Genomic DNA, 13,670 nt, shown 5'->3' with positions numbered 1-13,670 from the left:
GTGTCAAAAATATGAAGAGCATGAAACGGTCTGAAAATTTGAAGGATCATGAGCGGTGTTCAAAAACATGAGGAGCCTGAAAAGGTGTGAAAAATATGAAGAGCTTCAAATGGTGTCAAAAATATGAGAAGCATGAAACGGTCTGAAAGATAGGAGGAGCATGAAACGGTGATCAGAAACACGAAAAGCCTGAAAAGTTGTGAAAAATATGAAGAGCTTCAAAAGGTGTGTAATTCATGAGGCGTATGAAACGGTCTGAAAAATAGGAGAAGCATGAAGTGGTGTGGAAAAACATGAAGAGCCTGAAAAGTTGTGAAAAATATGAAGAGCTTCAAAAGGTGTGAAAAACATGAGGAGCATGAAACGGTCTGAAAAATATATGCAGCATGACATGGTGTTGAAAAACATGAAGAGCCTGAAAAGGTGTGAAAAATATGAAGAGCTTCAAAAGGTATGAAAAATATGAGGAGCATGAAACGGCCTGAAAAATAGAAGCAGCATGAAACGGTGTTAAAAAATATGATGAGCCTGAAAAGGTGTGAAAAATATGAAGAGCTTCAAAAGGTGTCAAAAATATAAGGAGCATGAAACGGTCTTAAAAATAGGAGGAGCATGAAGTGGTGTTGAAAAAAATGAAAAGCCTGAAAAGGTGTGAAATATATGAAGAGCTTCAAAAGGTGTCAAAAATATGAGGAGAATGAAACGGTCTGCAAAATAAGAGGAGCATGAAATGGTGTTCAAACACATGAAGTGCATGAAAAGGTGTGAAAAATATGAAGAGCTTCAAAAGGTGTGAAATACAGGAGGAGGTTTAAACGGTCTGAAAAATAGGAGGATCATGAAGCCGTGTTCAAAAAAAATGCAGAACTGAAAAGCTGAGAAAAATATGAAGAGCTTCTAAATGTGTCAAAAATAGGAGGAGCATGAAACGGTCTGAAAAATAGGAGGAGCATGAAGCGGTGTTGATAAACATGAAGAGCCTGAAAAAGTTGAAAAACATGAAGAGGTTCAAAAATATGAAAAATATGAAGAGCTTCAAAAGGTGTGAAAAATACGAAGAGCTTCAAAAGATGTCAAAAATGAGATGAGCATGAAACGGTCTGAAAAATCGGAGGAGCATGAAGCGTTGTTGAAAATCTTGAAGAGCCTGAAAAGGTGTGAAAAATATTAAGAGCTTCAAAAGGTGTGAAATACATGAGGAGCATGAAACTCTCTGAAAAATTGAAGGAGCATGAAGTGGTGTTCAAAAACATGAAGAGTCTGAAAAGGTTTGAAAAATATGAAGAGCTTCAAAATGTGTGAAAAATATGAGGAGCATGATATGGTTTCAAAAATAGATTTACCATGAAGCGGTGTTCAAAACATGAAGAGCCTGAAAAGTTTTGAAAAATATGAAAAGCTTCAAAAGGTGTCAAAAATGAGATGAGCATGAAACGTTCTGAAAAATAGGAAGTGCATGAAGCGGTGTTGAAAAACATGAAGAGCCTGAAAAGGTGTGAAAAATATGAAGAGCTTCAAAAGGTGTCAAACATATGAGGAGCATGAAACCGTGTGAAAAATCGGAGGAGCATGAAGCGTTGTCGAAAAACATGAAGAGACTGAAAAGTTGTGAAAAATATGAAGAGCTTCAAAAGATGTGAAAAACATGAAGAGTTTCAATAGGTGTCAAAATGAGATGAGCATGAAACTGTCTGAAAATAGGAGGAGCATGAAGTTGTGTTCAAAAACATGAAGAGCCTGAAAAGGTGTGAAAAATATGAAGAGCTTCAAAAGGTGTGAAAAATATGAGGAGCATGATATGGTTTGAAAAATAGGATTAGCATGAAGCGGTGTTCCAAAACATGAAGAGCCTGAAAATATGTGAAAAATATGAAAAGCTTCAAAAGGTGTAAAAAATGAGATGAGCATGAAACGGTCTGAAAAATAGGAGGTGCATTAAGCGGTGTTGACAAACATGAAGAGCCTGAAAAGTTTTGAGAAATATGAAGAGCTTCAAAAGGTGTCAAAAATATGAGGAGCATGAAACGGTCTGAAAAATCGGAGGTGCATGAAGCGGTGTTGAAAAACATGAAGAGCCTGAAAAGGTGTGAGAAATATGAAGAGCTTCAAAATGTGTCAAAAATATGAGTAGCATGAAACGGTCTGCAAAAAAGGAGGAGCATGAAGTGGTGTTGAAAAACATGAAGAGCTTGAAAAGGTGTGAAAAATATGAAAGCTTCAAAAGGTGTCAAAAATATGAGGAGCATGAAACCCTCTTAAAAATAGGAGGAGGATGAAGTGGTGTTCAAAAACATGAAGAGCGTGAAAAGTTTTGAGAAATATGAAGAGCTTCAAAATGTGTCAAAAATATGACGAGCATGAAACCCTCTTAAAAATAGGAGGAGGATGAAGCAGTGTTCAAAAACATGAAGAGCCTGAAAATGTGTGCAAAATATGAAGAGCTTCAAAAGGAGTGAAATACATGAGGAGCATGAAAAGGTGTTCAAAAACATGCAGAGACTGAAAAGGTGTGAAAAATATGAAGAGCTTCAAAAGGTGTGAAAAATATGAGGAGCATGATATGGTTTGAAAAATAGGAATTGCATGAAGCGGTGTTCAAAAACATGAAGAGCCTGAAAATGTGTGCAAAATATGAAGAGCTTCAAAGGAGTGAAATACATGAGGAGCATGAAATGGTGTTCAAAAACATGAAGAGCCTGAAAAGGTGTGAGAAATATGAAGAGCTTCAAATGGTGTCAAAAATATGAGTAGCATGAAACGGTCTGCAAAAAAGGAGGAGCATGAAGTGGTGTTGAAAAACAAGAAGAACTTGAAAAGGTGTGAAAAATATGAAGAGCTTCAAAAGGTGTCAAAAATATGAGGAGCATGAAACAGTCTGAAAAATGGGAGGAGCATGAAGCGGCGTTCAAACACATGCAGAGACTCAAAAGGTGTGAACAATATGAAGAGCTTCAAAGGTGTAAAAAATATGAAGAGCTTCAAAAGGTGTCAAAAATGAGATGAGAATGAAACGGTCTGAAAAATAGGAGGAGCATGAAGCGGTGTTGAAAATCATGAAGAGCCTGAAAAGGTGTGAAAAATATGAAGAGCTTCAAAAGGTGTGAAAAATATGAGGAGCATTAAACGGTCTGAAAAATAGCAGGAGGATCATCAAGCAGTGTTCAAAAGCATGAAGAGCCTGACAAGTTGTGTAAAATATGAAGAGCTTCAAACGGTGTCAAATATATGAGGAGCTTGAAACGGTGTTCAACAACATGAAGAGCCTGAAAAGCTGTGAAATATATGAAGAGCTTCAAAAGTTGTGAAAAAAGGAGGAGCATGAAACGGTCTGAAAAATAGGAGGAGCATGAAGCGGTGCTGAAAATCATGAAGAGCCTGAAAATGTGTGAAAAATATGAGGAGCTTCAAAAGGTGTGAAAAATATGAAGAGCTTCGAAAGGTGTGAAATACATGAGGAGCTAGAAACGGTCTGAAAAATAGGAGTAGCATGAAGCGGTGTTAAGAAACATGAAGAACCTGAAAGGTGTGAAAAATATGAGGAGCTTCAAAAGGTGTAAAAAATATGAGGAGCATGAAACGGTCTGAAAAATAGGAGGAGCATGAAGCTGTATTGAAAAACATGAAGAGCCTGAAAAGTTGTGAAATATATGAAGAGCTTCAAAATGTGTCAAAAATATGAGGAGCATGAAACGGTGTGAAAAATAGGAGGAGCATGAAGCAGTGTTGAAAAACATGAAGAGCCTGAAAAGTTGTGAAATATATGAAGAGCTTCAAAATGTGTCAAAATATGAGGAGCATGAAACGGTCTGAAAAATAGGATAAGCATGAAGCGGTGGTCAAAAACATGAAGAGCTTGAAAACGTGTGGAAAATATGAAGAGCTTCAATACGTGTGAAAAATATGAAGAGATTCAAAGGTGTCAAAAATATGAGGAGCATGAAACGGTCTGAAAAATAGGAGGAGCATGAAACGGTGTTCAAAATCATGAAGAGCCTGAAAAGGTGTAAAATATATGAAGAGCTTCAAAATGTGTGAAAAATACAAATAGATTCAATGGTGTCAAAAATATGAGGAGCATGAAACGGTCTGAAAAATAGGAGGAGCATGAAACGGTGTTCAAAAACATGAGGAGACTGAAAAGGTGTGAAAAATATGAAGAGCTTCAAAAGGTGTGAAAAATAGGAGGAGCATGAAGCGTAGTTCCAAAACATGAAGAGCCTGAAAAGGTGTGAAAAATATGAAGAGCTTGAAAAGGTGTGAAATACATGAGGAGCATGCAACCGGCTGAAAAATAAGAGAAGCATGAAGTGGTGTGGAGAACATGAAGAGCCTGAAAAGGTGTGAAAAATATGAAGAGCTTCAAAATGTGTGAAATACATGAGGAGCATGAAACCGGCTGAAAAATAGGAGAAGCATGAAGTGGTGTGGAGAACATGAAGAGCCAGAAAAGGTGTGAAAAATATGAAGACCTTCAAAACGTGTCAAAAATGAGATGAGCATGAAATGGTCTGAAAAATTGTAGGAGAATGAAGTGGTGTTGAAAAACATGAAGAGCGTGAAAAGGTGTGAAAAATATGAAGAGCTTCAAAAGGTGTGAAAAATATGAGGAGCATGAAACGGTCTGTAAAATAGGAGGAGCATTACGCGGTGTTCAAAAACATGACGAGCCTGAAAAGGTGTGAAAAATATGAAGAGCTTCAAAACGTGTCAAAAATGAGATGAGCATGAAATGGTCTGAAAAATTGTAGGAGAATGAAGTGGTGTTGAAAAACATGAAGAGCGTGAAAAGGTCTGAAAAATATGAAGAGCTTCAAAAGGTGTGAAAAATATGAGGAGCATGAAACGGTCTGAAAAATAGGAGGAGCATGAAGCATTGTTGAAAATCATGAAGAGACTGAAAACCTGTGAAAAATATGAAGAGCTTCAAAAGGTGTAAAAATATGAAGAGATTCAAAGGTTTCAAAAATATGAGGAGCATGAAACGTTCTGAAAAATAGGAGGAGCATGAAACGGTGTTCAAAAACATGAAGAGCCTGAAAAGGTGTGAAAAATATTAGGAGCTTCAAAAGGTGTAAAAAATACGAGGAGCATGAAACGGTCTGAAAAATGGGAGGAGCATGAAGCTGTGTTGAAAAACATGAAGAGCCTGAAAAGTTGTGAAATATATGAAGAGCTTCAAAATGTGTCAAAAATATGAGGAGCATGAAACGGTCTGAAAAATAGGAGGAGCATGAAACAGTGTTGAAAAACATGAAGAGCCTGAAAAGTTGTGAAATATATGAAGAGCTTCAAAATGTGTCAAAAATATGAGGAGCATGAAACGGTCTGAAAAATAGTAGGAGCATGAAGCAGTGTAGAAAAACATGAAGAGCCTGAAAAGGTGTGAAATATATGAAGAGCTTCAAAAGGTGTCAAAAATATGAGGAGCATGAAACGCTCTGAAAAATAGGAGAAGCATGAAGCGGTGTTGAAAAACATGAAGAGCCTTAAAAGGTGTGAAGAATATGAAGAGTTTCAAAAGGTGTCAAAAATATGGGGACCATGAAACGGTCTGAAAAATAGGAGGAGCATGAAGTGGTGTTGAAAAACATGAAGAGCCTGAAAAGGTGTGAAAAGTATGAAGAGCTTCAATAGGAGTCAAAATATGAGGAGCATGAAACGGTCTGAAAAATATGAGGAGCATGAAGTGTTGTTGAAAAACATGAAGTGCCTGAAAAGGTGTGAAAAATATGAAGAGCTTCAAAAGGTGTCAAAATTATGAGGAGCATGAACCGGTCTGAAAAATAGGAAAAGCATGAAGGGGTGTTGAAAAACATGAAGAGCCTGAAAAGGTGTGAAATATATGAAGAGCTTCAAAAAGTGTGAAAAATATGAGAAGAATGAAACGTTCTGAAAAATCGGAGGAGCATGAAGCGGTGTTGAAAAACATGAAGAGCTTGAAAACGTGTGGAAAATATGAAGAGCTTCAATACGTGTGAAAAATATGAAGAGATTCAAAGGTGTCAAAAATATGAGGAGCATGAAACGGTCTGAAAAATAGGAGGAGCATGAAACGGTGTTCAAAAACATGAAGAGCCTGAAAAGGTGTAAAATATATGAAGAGCTTCATAATGTGTGAAAAATACGAAGAGATTCAATGGTGTCAAAAATATGAGGAGCATGAAACGGTCTGAAAAATAGGAGGAGCATGAAACGGTGTTCAAAAACATGAAGAGCCTGAAAAGGTGTGAAATATATGAAGAGATTCAAAAGAAGTCAAAAATATGAGGAGCATGAAACATTCTGAAAAATAGGAGGAGCATGAAACAGTGTTCAAAAACATGAAGAGCTTCAAAAGGTGTCAAAAGTATGAGTAGCATGAAACGATCTGAAAAATATGAGTAGCATGAAGTGGTGTTCAAAAACATGAGGAGCCTGCAAAGGTGTGAAAAATATGAAGAGCTTCAAAAGGTGTCAAAAATGAGATGAGCATGAAACGGTCTGAAAAATAGGAGCAGCATGAAATGGTGTTCAAAAACATGAAGAGCCTGAAAGGTGTGAAAAATATGAGGAGCTTCAAAAGGTGTGAAAAACATGAGGAGCATGAAATGATCTGAAAAATATGAGGAGCATGAAGTGGTGTTCAATAACATGAAGAGCCTGAAAAGCTGTGAAAAATATGAAGAGCTTCAAAAGGTGTGAAAAATATGAAGAGCTTCAAAAGGTGTCAAAATTGAGATGAGCATGAAACGGTCTGAAAAAGAGGAGGAGCATGAAGTGGTGTTGAAAAACATGAAGAGCCTGAAAAGCTGTGAAAAATATGAAGAGCTTCAAAAGGTGTGAAAAATATGAAGAGCTTCAAAAGGTGTTAAAAATATGAAGAGCTTCAAAAGGTGTGAAAAATGAGATGAGCATGAAAAGGTCTGAAAAATAGGAAGAGCATGAAGTGGTGATGAAAAACATGAAGAGCCTGAATAAGTGTGAAATATATGAAGAGCTTCAAAAGGTGTGAAAAATATGGGGAGCTTCAAAAGGTGTCAAAAATATGAGGAGCATGAAACGGTCTGAAAAATAGGAGCAGCATGAAGCAGTTTTCAAAAACATGAAGAGCTTGAAAAGGTGTGAAATATATGAAGAGCTTCAAAAAGTGTGAAAAATATGAGGAGCATGAAACAGTCTGAAAAAATGTAGGAGCATGAAGCGGTGTTGAAAAATATGAAGAGCCTGAAAAGGTGGGAAAAATATGAAGAGCTTCAAAAGGTGTGAAAAATATGAGGAGCATGAAACGGTCTGAAAAATAGGAGGAGCATGAAACGGTGTTCAAAAACATGAAGAGCCTGAAAAGGTGTGAAAAATATGAAGAGCTTCAAAAGGTGTGAAAAATATGAGGAGCATGAAACGGTCTGAAAAATAGGAGGAGCATGAAACGGTGTTCAAAAAAATGAAGAGCCTGAAAAGGTGTGAAAAATATGAAGAGCTTCAAGAGGTTTCAAAAATATGAGGAGCCTGAAACGGTCTGAAAAATAGGAGGAGCATGAAGCGGTGTTCAAAAAAATGAAGAGACTGTAAATGTGTGAAAAATATGAGGAGCTTCAAAAGGTGTCAAATTATGAGGAGCATGAAAAGGTCTGAAAAATAGGAGGAACATAAAACGGTGTTCAAAAACATGAAGGGCCTGAAAACGTGTGAAATATATGAAGAGATTCAAAAGGTGTCAAAAATATGAGGAGCATGAAACGGTCTGAAAATTGGAGGAGCTTGAAGCGGTGTTGAAAAACGTGAAGAGCCTGAAAAGTTGTGAAATACATGAAGAGCTTCAAAAGGTGTCAAAAATATGAGGAGCATGAAACGGTCGGAAAAATAGGAGGAGCATGAAGCGGTTGTGAAAAACATGAAACGCCTGAAAAAGTGTGAAATATATGAAGAGCTTCAAAAGGTGTGAAAAATACGAGGAGCTTCAACAGGTGTGAAAAATATGAGGAGCTTGAAACGGTCTGAAAAATAGGAGGAGCATGAAACGGTGTTCAAAAACATGAAGAGCCTGAAAAGGTGTGAAAAATATGAAGAGCTTCAAAAGGTGTGAAAAATATGAGGAGCATGAAACGGTGTGAAAAATAGAAGGAGCAAGAAGCGGTTTTCAAAAAAATGAAGAGCCTGAAAAGGTGTGAAAAATATGAAGAGCTTCAAAAGGTGTCAAAAATATGAGGAGCCTGAAACGGTGTGAAAAATAGGAGGAGCAAGAAGCGGTGTTGAAAAACATGAAGAGCCTGAAAAGGTGTGAGAAATATGAAGAGCTACAAAAGGTGTCAAAAATATGAAGAGCTTCAAAAGGTGTCAAAAATGAGATGAGCATCAAAAGGTCTGAAAAATAGGAAGAGCATGGAGTGGTGATGAAAAACATGAAGAGTTTGAAAAAGTGTGAAATATATGAAGAGTTTCAAAAGGTGTGAAAAATATGGGGAGCTTCAAAAGGTGTCAAAATATGAGGAGCATGAAACGGTCTGAAAAATAGGAGGAGCATGAAACAGCATTCAAACATGAAGAGCTTGAAAAGGTGTGAAATATATGAAGAATTTCAAAAGGTGTGAAATACATGAGGAACACGAAACGGTTTGAAAAATAGAAGGAGCATGAAGTGGTGTTCAAAAACATGAAGAGCTTGAAAAGGTTTGAGAAATATGAAGAGCTTCAAAAGGTGTCAAAAATATGAGGAGCATGAAACGGTCTGAAAAATAGGAGGAGCATGAAGCGGTGTTCAAAAACATGAAGAGCCTGAAAAGGTGTGAAAAATATGAAGAGCTTCAAAATGTGTCAAAAATATGACGAGGATGAAACCCTCTTAAAAATAGGAGGAGGATGAAGCGGTGTTCAAAAACATGAAGAGCCTGAAAATGTGTGCAAAATATGAAGAGCTTCAAAAGGAGTGAAATACATGAGGAGCATGAAAAGGTGTTCAAAAACATGCAGAGACTTAAAAGGTGTGAAAAATATGAAGAGCTTCAAAAGATGTCAAAAATGAGATGAGCATGAAACGGTCTGAAAAATAGGAGGAGCAGAAAGTGCTGTTGAAAATCATGAAGAGCCTGAAAAGGTGTGAAATATATGAAGAGCTTCAAAAGGTGTCAAAAATATGAGGAGAATGAAACCGTCTGAAAAATACGAGGAGCATGAAGTGTTGTTGAAAAACATGAAAAGCCTGAAAAGGTGTGAAAAATATGAAGAGCTTCAATAGGTGTCAAAAATATGAGGAGCAAGAAACGGTCTGATAAATAGGAGGAGCATGAAGCGGTGTTCAAAAATATGAACAGCCTGAAAAGGTGTGAAAAATATGAAGAGCTTCAAAAGGTGTGAAAAATATGAGGAGCATGAAACTTTCAGAAAAATATGAGGAGCCTGAACCGGGGTTCAAAAACATGAAGAGCCTGAAAAGGTGTGAAAAATATGAAGAGCTTCAAAAGGTGTGAAATACTTGAGGAGCTTGAAACGGTCTGAAAAATAGGAGGAGCATGAAGTTATGTTCAAAAACATGAAGAGCCTGAAAATGAGTGAGAAATATGAAAAGCTTCAAAAGGTGTCAAAAATATGAGGAGCATGAAACGGTCTGAAAAATAGGAGGAGCATGAAGTTATGTTCAAAAACATGAAGAGCCTGAAAATGAGTGAGAAATATGAAAAGCTTCAAAAGGTGTCAAAAATATGAGGAGCATGAAACGGTCTGAAAAATAGGAGGAGCATGAAGCGGTGTTCAAAAAAATGAAGAGCCTGAAAAGGTGTGAAAAATATGAAGCGTTTCAAAAGGTGTCAAAAATATGAGGAGCATGAAACGGTCTGAAAAATAGGACGAGCATGAAGCGGTGTTCAAAAACATGAAGAGCCTGAAAAGGTGTGAAAATCATGAAGAGCTTCAAAATATGTCAAAAATATGACGAGCATGAAACCCTCTTAAAAATAGGAGGAGGATGAATCGGTGTTCAAAAACATGAAGAGCCTGAAAAGGTGTGCAAAATATGAAGAGCTTCAAAAGGTGTGAAATACATCAGGAGCATGAAACGGTGTTCAAAAACATGCAGAGACTGAAAAGGTGTGAAAAATAAGAAGAGCTTCAAAAAGTGTCAAAAATTAGATTAGCATGAAAGGGTATGAATAATAGGAGGAGCCTGAAGTGATGTTGAATAACATGAAGAGCCTGAAAAAGTGTGAAAAATATGAAGTGCTTCAAAAATATGAAAATTATGAAGAGCTTCAAAAGGTGTAAAATATATGAAGAGCTTCAAAAGCTGTCAAAAATGAGATGAGCATGAAACGGTCTGAAAAATAGGAGGAGCATGAAGTGGTGTTGAAAATCATGAAGAGCCTGAAAAGGTGTGAAAAATATGCAGAGCTTCAAAAGGTGTCAAAAATATGAGGAGCATGAAACGACCTGAAATATACGAGGAGCATGAAGTGGTGTTGAAAACCATGAAGAGCCTGAAAAGGTGTGAAAAATATGAAGAGCTTCAAAAGGTGTGAAAAATATGAAGAGCTTCAAATGTGTCAAAAATGAGATGAGCATGAAACGGTCTGAAAAATAAGAGGAGCATGAAGTGCAGTTGAAAAAAAAAGAAGAGCCTGAAAAGATGTGAATATATGAAGACCTTCAAAAGGTGTCAAAAATATGAGGAGAATGAAACGGTCTGAATAATAGGAGGAGCATGAAGCGGTGATGAAAAACATGAAGAGCCTGAAAAGGTGTGAAAAATATGGAGAGATTCTAAAGGTTTCAAAAATGAGAAGAGCATGAAACGGTCTGAAAAATAGGAGGATCATGAAGCGGTGTTCAAAAACATGAAAAGCCTGAAAAGGTGTGAAAATATGAAGAGCTTCAAAAAGTGTCAAAAATATGAGGAGCATGAAACGGTCTGAAAAAAAGGAGGAGCATGAAGTGGTGTGGAAAAACATGAAGAGACTGTAAAGGTGTGAAAAATATGAAGAGCTTCAAAAGGTGTGAAATACATGAGGAGCATGAAACTCTCTGAAAAATAGGAGGAGCATGAAGCTGTGTTAAAACATGAAGAGCCTGAAAAGGTGTGAAAAATATGAAGAGCTTTAAAGCTGTGAAAAATATGAGGAGCATGAAACCGTCTGAAAAACAGAAGCAGCATGAAACGGTGTTGAAAAACATGAAGAGCCTGCAAACGTGTGAAAAATATGAAGAGCTTCAAAAGGTGTGAAATATATGAAGAGATTCAAAATGTGTCAAAAATGAGATGAGCATGAAACGGTCTGAAAAATAGGAGGAGCATGAAACGGTGATCAGAAACATGAAGAGCCTGAAAAGGTGTGAAAAATATGAAGAGCTTCAAAGGCATGAAATTCATGAGGATCATGAAACGGTCTGAAAAATAGGAGAAGCATGAAGTGGTGTGGAAAACAAAGAAGAGCCTGAAAAGGTGTGAAAAATATGAAGAGCTTCAAAAGGTGTAAAATACATGAAGAGCATGAAACTCTCTGACAAATAGGAGGAGCATGTAGTGGTGTTCAAAAACATGAAGAGTCTGAAAAGCTGTGAAAAATATGAAGAGCTTCAAAAAGTGTAAAAAATATGGGGAGCATGAAACGGTCTGTAAAAAGGAGGAGCATGAAGTGGTGTTGAAAAACTTGAACAGCCAGAAAATGTGTGAAAAACATGAAAAGCTTCAAAAGGTGGTAAAAACATGCGGAGAATGAAACGGTCTGAAAAATAGGAGGAGCATGAAGCGGTGTTCAAAAACATGAAGAGCCTGAAAATGTGTGCAAAATATGAAGAGCTTCAAAGGAGTGAAATACATGAGGAGCATGAAATGGTGTTCAAAAACATGAAGAGCCTGAAAAGGTGTGAGAAATATGAAGAGCTTCAAATGGTGTCAAAAATATGAGTAGCATGAAACGGTCTGCAAAAAAGGAGGAGCATGAAGTGGTGTTGAAAAACAAGAAGAACTTGAAAAGGTGTGAAAAATATGAAGAGCTTCAAAAGGTGTCAAAAATATGAGGAGCATGAAACAGTCTGAAAAATGGGAGGAGCATGAAGCGGCGTTCAAACACATGCAGAGACTCAAAAGGTGTGAACAATATGAAGAGCTTCAAAGGTGTAAAAAATATGAAGAGCTTCAAAAGGTGTCAAAAATGAGATGAGAATGAAACGGTCTGAAAAATAGGAGGAGCATGAAGCGGTGTTGAAAATCATGAAGAGCCTGAAAAGGTGTGAAAAATATGAAGAGCTTCAAAAGGTGTGAAAAATATGAGGAGCATTAAACGGTCTGAAAAATAGCAGGAGGATCATCAAGCAGTGTTCAAAAGCATGAAGAGCCTGACAAGTTGTGTAAAATATGAAGAGCTTCAAACGGTGTCAAATATATGAGGAGCTTGAAACGGTGTTCAACAACATGAAGAGCCTGAAAAGCTGTGAAATATATGAAGAGCTTCAAAAGTTGTGAAAAAAGGAGGAGCATGAAACGGTCTGAAAAATAGGAGGAGCATGAAGCGGTGCTGAAAATCATGAAGAGCCTGAAAATGTGTGAAAAATATGAGGAGCTTCAAAAGGTGTGAAAAATATGAAGAGCTTCGAAAGGTGTGAAATACATGAGGAGCTAGAAACGGTCTGAAAAATAGGAGTAGCATGAAGCGGTGTTAAGAAACATGAAGAACCTGAAAGGTGTGAAAAATATGAGGAGCTTCAAAAGGTGTAAAAAATATGAGGAGCATGAAACGGTCTGAAAAATAGGAGGAGCATGAAGCTGTATTGAAAAACATGAAGAGCCTGAAAAGTTGTGAAATATATGAAGAGCTTCAAAATGTGTCAAAAATATGAGGAGCATGAAACGGTGTGAAAAATAGGAGGAGCATGAAGCAGTGTTGAAAAACATGAAGAGCCTGAAAAGTTGTGAAATATATGAAGAGCTTCAAATTGTGTCAAAATATGAGGAGCATGAAACGGTCTGAAAAATAGGATAAGCATGAAGCGGTGGTCAAAAACATGAAGAGCTTGAAAACGTGTGGAAAATATGAAGAGCTTCAATACGTGTGAAAAATATGAAGAGATTCAAAGGTGTCAAAAATATGAGGAGCATGAAACGGTCTGAAAAATAGGAGGAGCATGAAACGGTGTTCAAAATCATGAAGAGCCTGAAAAGGTGTAAAATATATGAAGAGCTTCAAAATGTGTGAAAAATACAAATAGATTCAATGGTGTCAAAAATATGAGGAGCATGAAACGGTCTGAAAAATAGGAGGAGCATGAAACGGTGTTCAAAAACATGAGGAGACTGAAAAGGTGTGAAAAATAGGAGGAGCATGAAGCGTAGTTCCAAAACATGAAGAGCCTGAAAAGGTGTGAAAAATATGAAGAGCTTGAAAAGGTGTGAAATACATGAGGAGCATGCAACCGGCTGAAAAATAAGAGAAGCATGAAGTGGTGTGGAGAACATGAAGAGCCTGAAAAGGTGTGAAAAATATGAAGAGCTTCAAAATGTGTGAAATACATGAGGAGCATGAAACCGGCTGAAAAATAGGAGAAGCATGAAGTGGTGTGGAGAACATGAAGAGCCAGAAAAGGTGTGAAAAATATGAAGACCTTCAAAACGTGTCAAAAATGAGATGAGCATGAAATGGTCTGAAAAATTGTAGGAGAATGAAGTGGTGTTGAAAAACATGAAGAGCGTGAAAAGGTGTGAAAAA

This window comes from Dama dama, chromosome 11, assembly GCF_033118175.1.
Source record: "Dama dama isolate Ldn47 chromosome 11, ASM3311817v1, whole genome shotgun sequence".
In the NCBI taxonomy this organism is placed as follows: Eukaryota; Metazoa; Chordata; class Mammalia; order Artiodactyla; family Cervidae; genus Dama; species Dama dama.
This window is presented reverse-complemented; position numbering follows the sequence as displayed.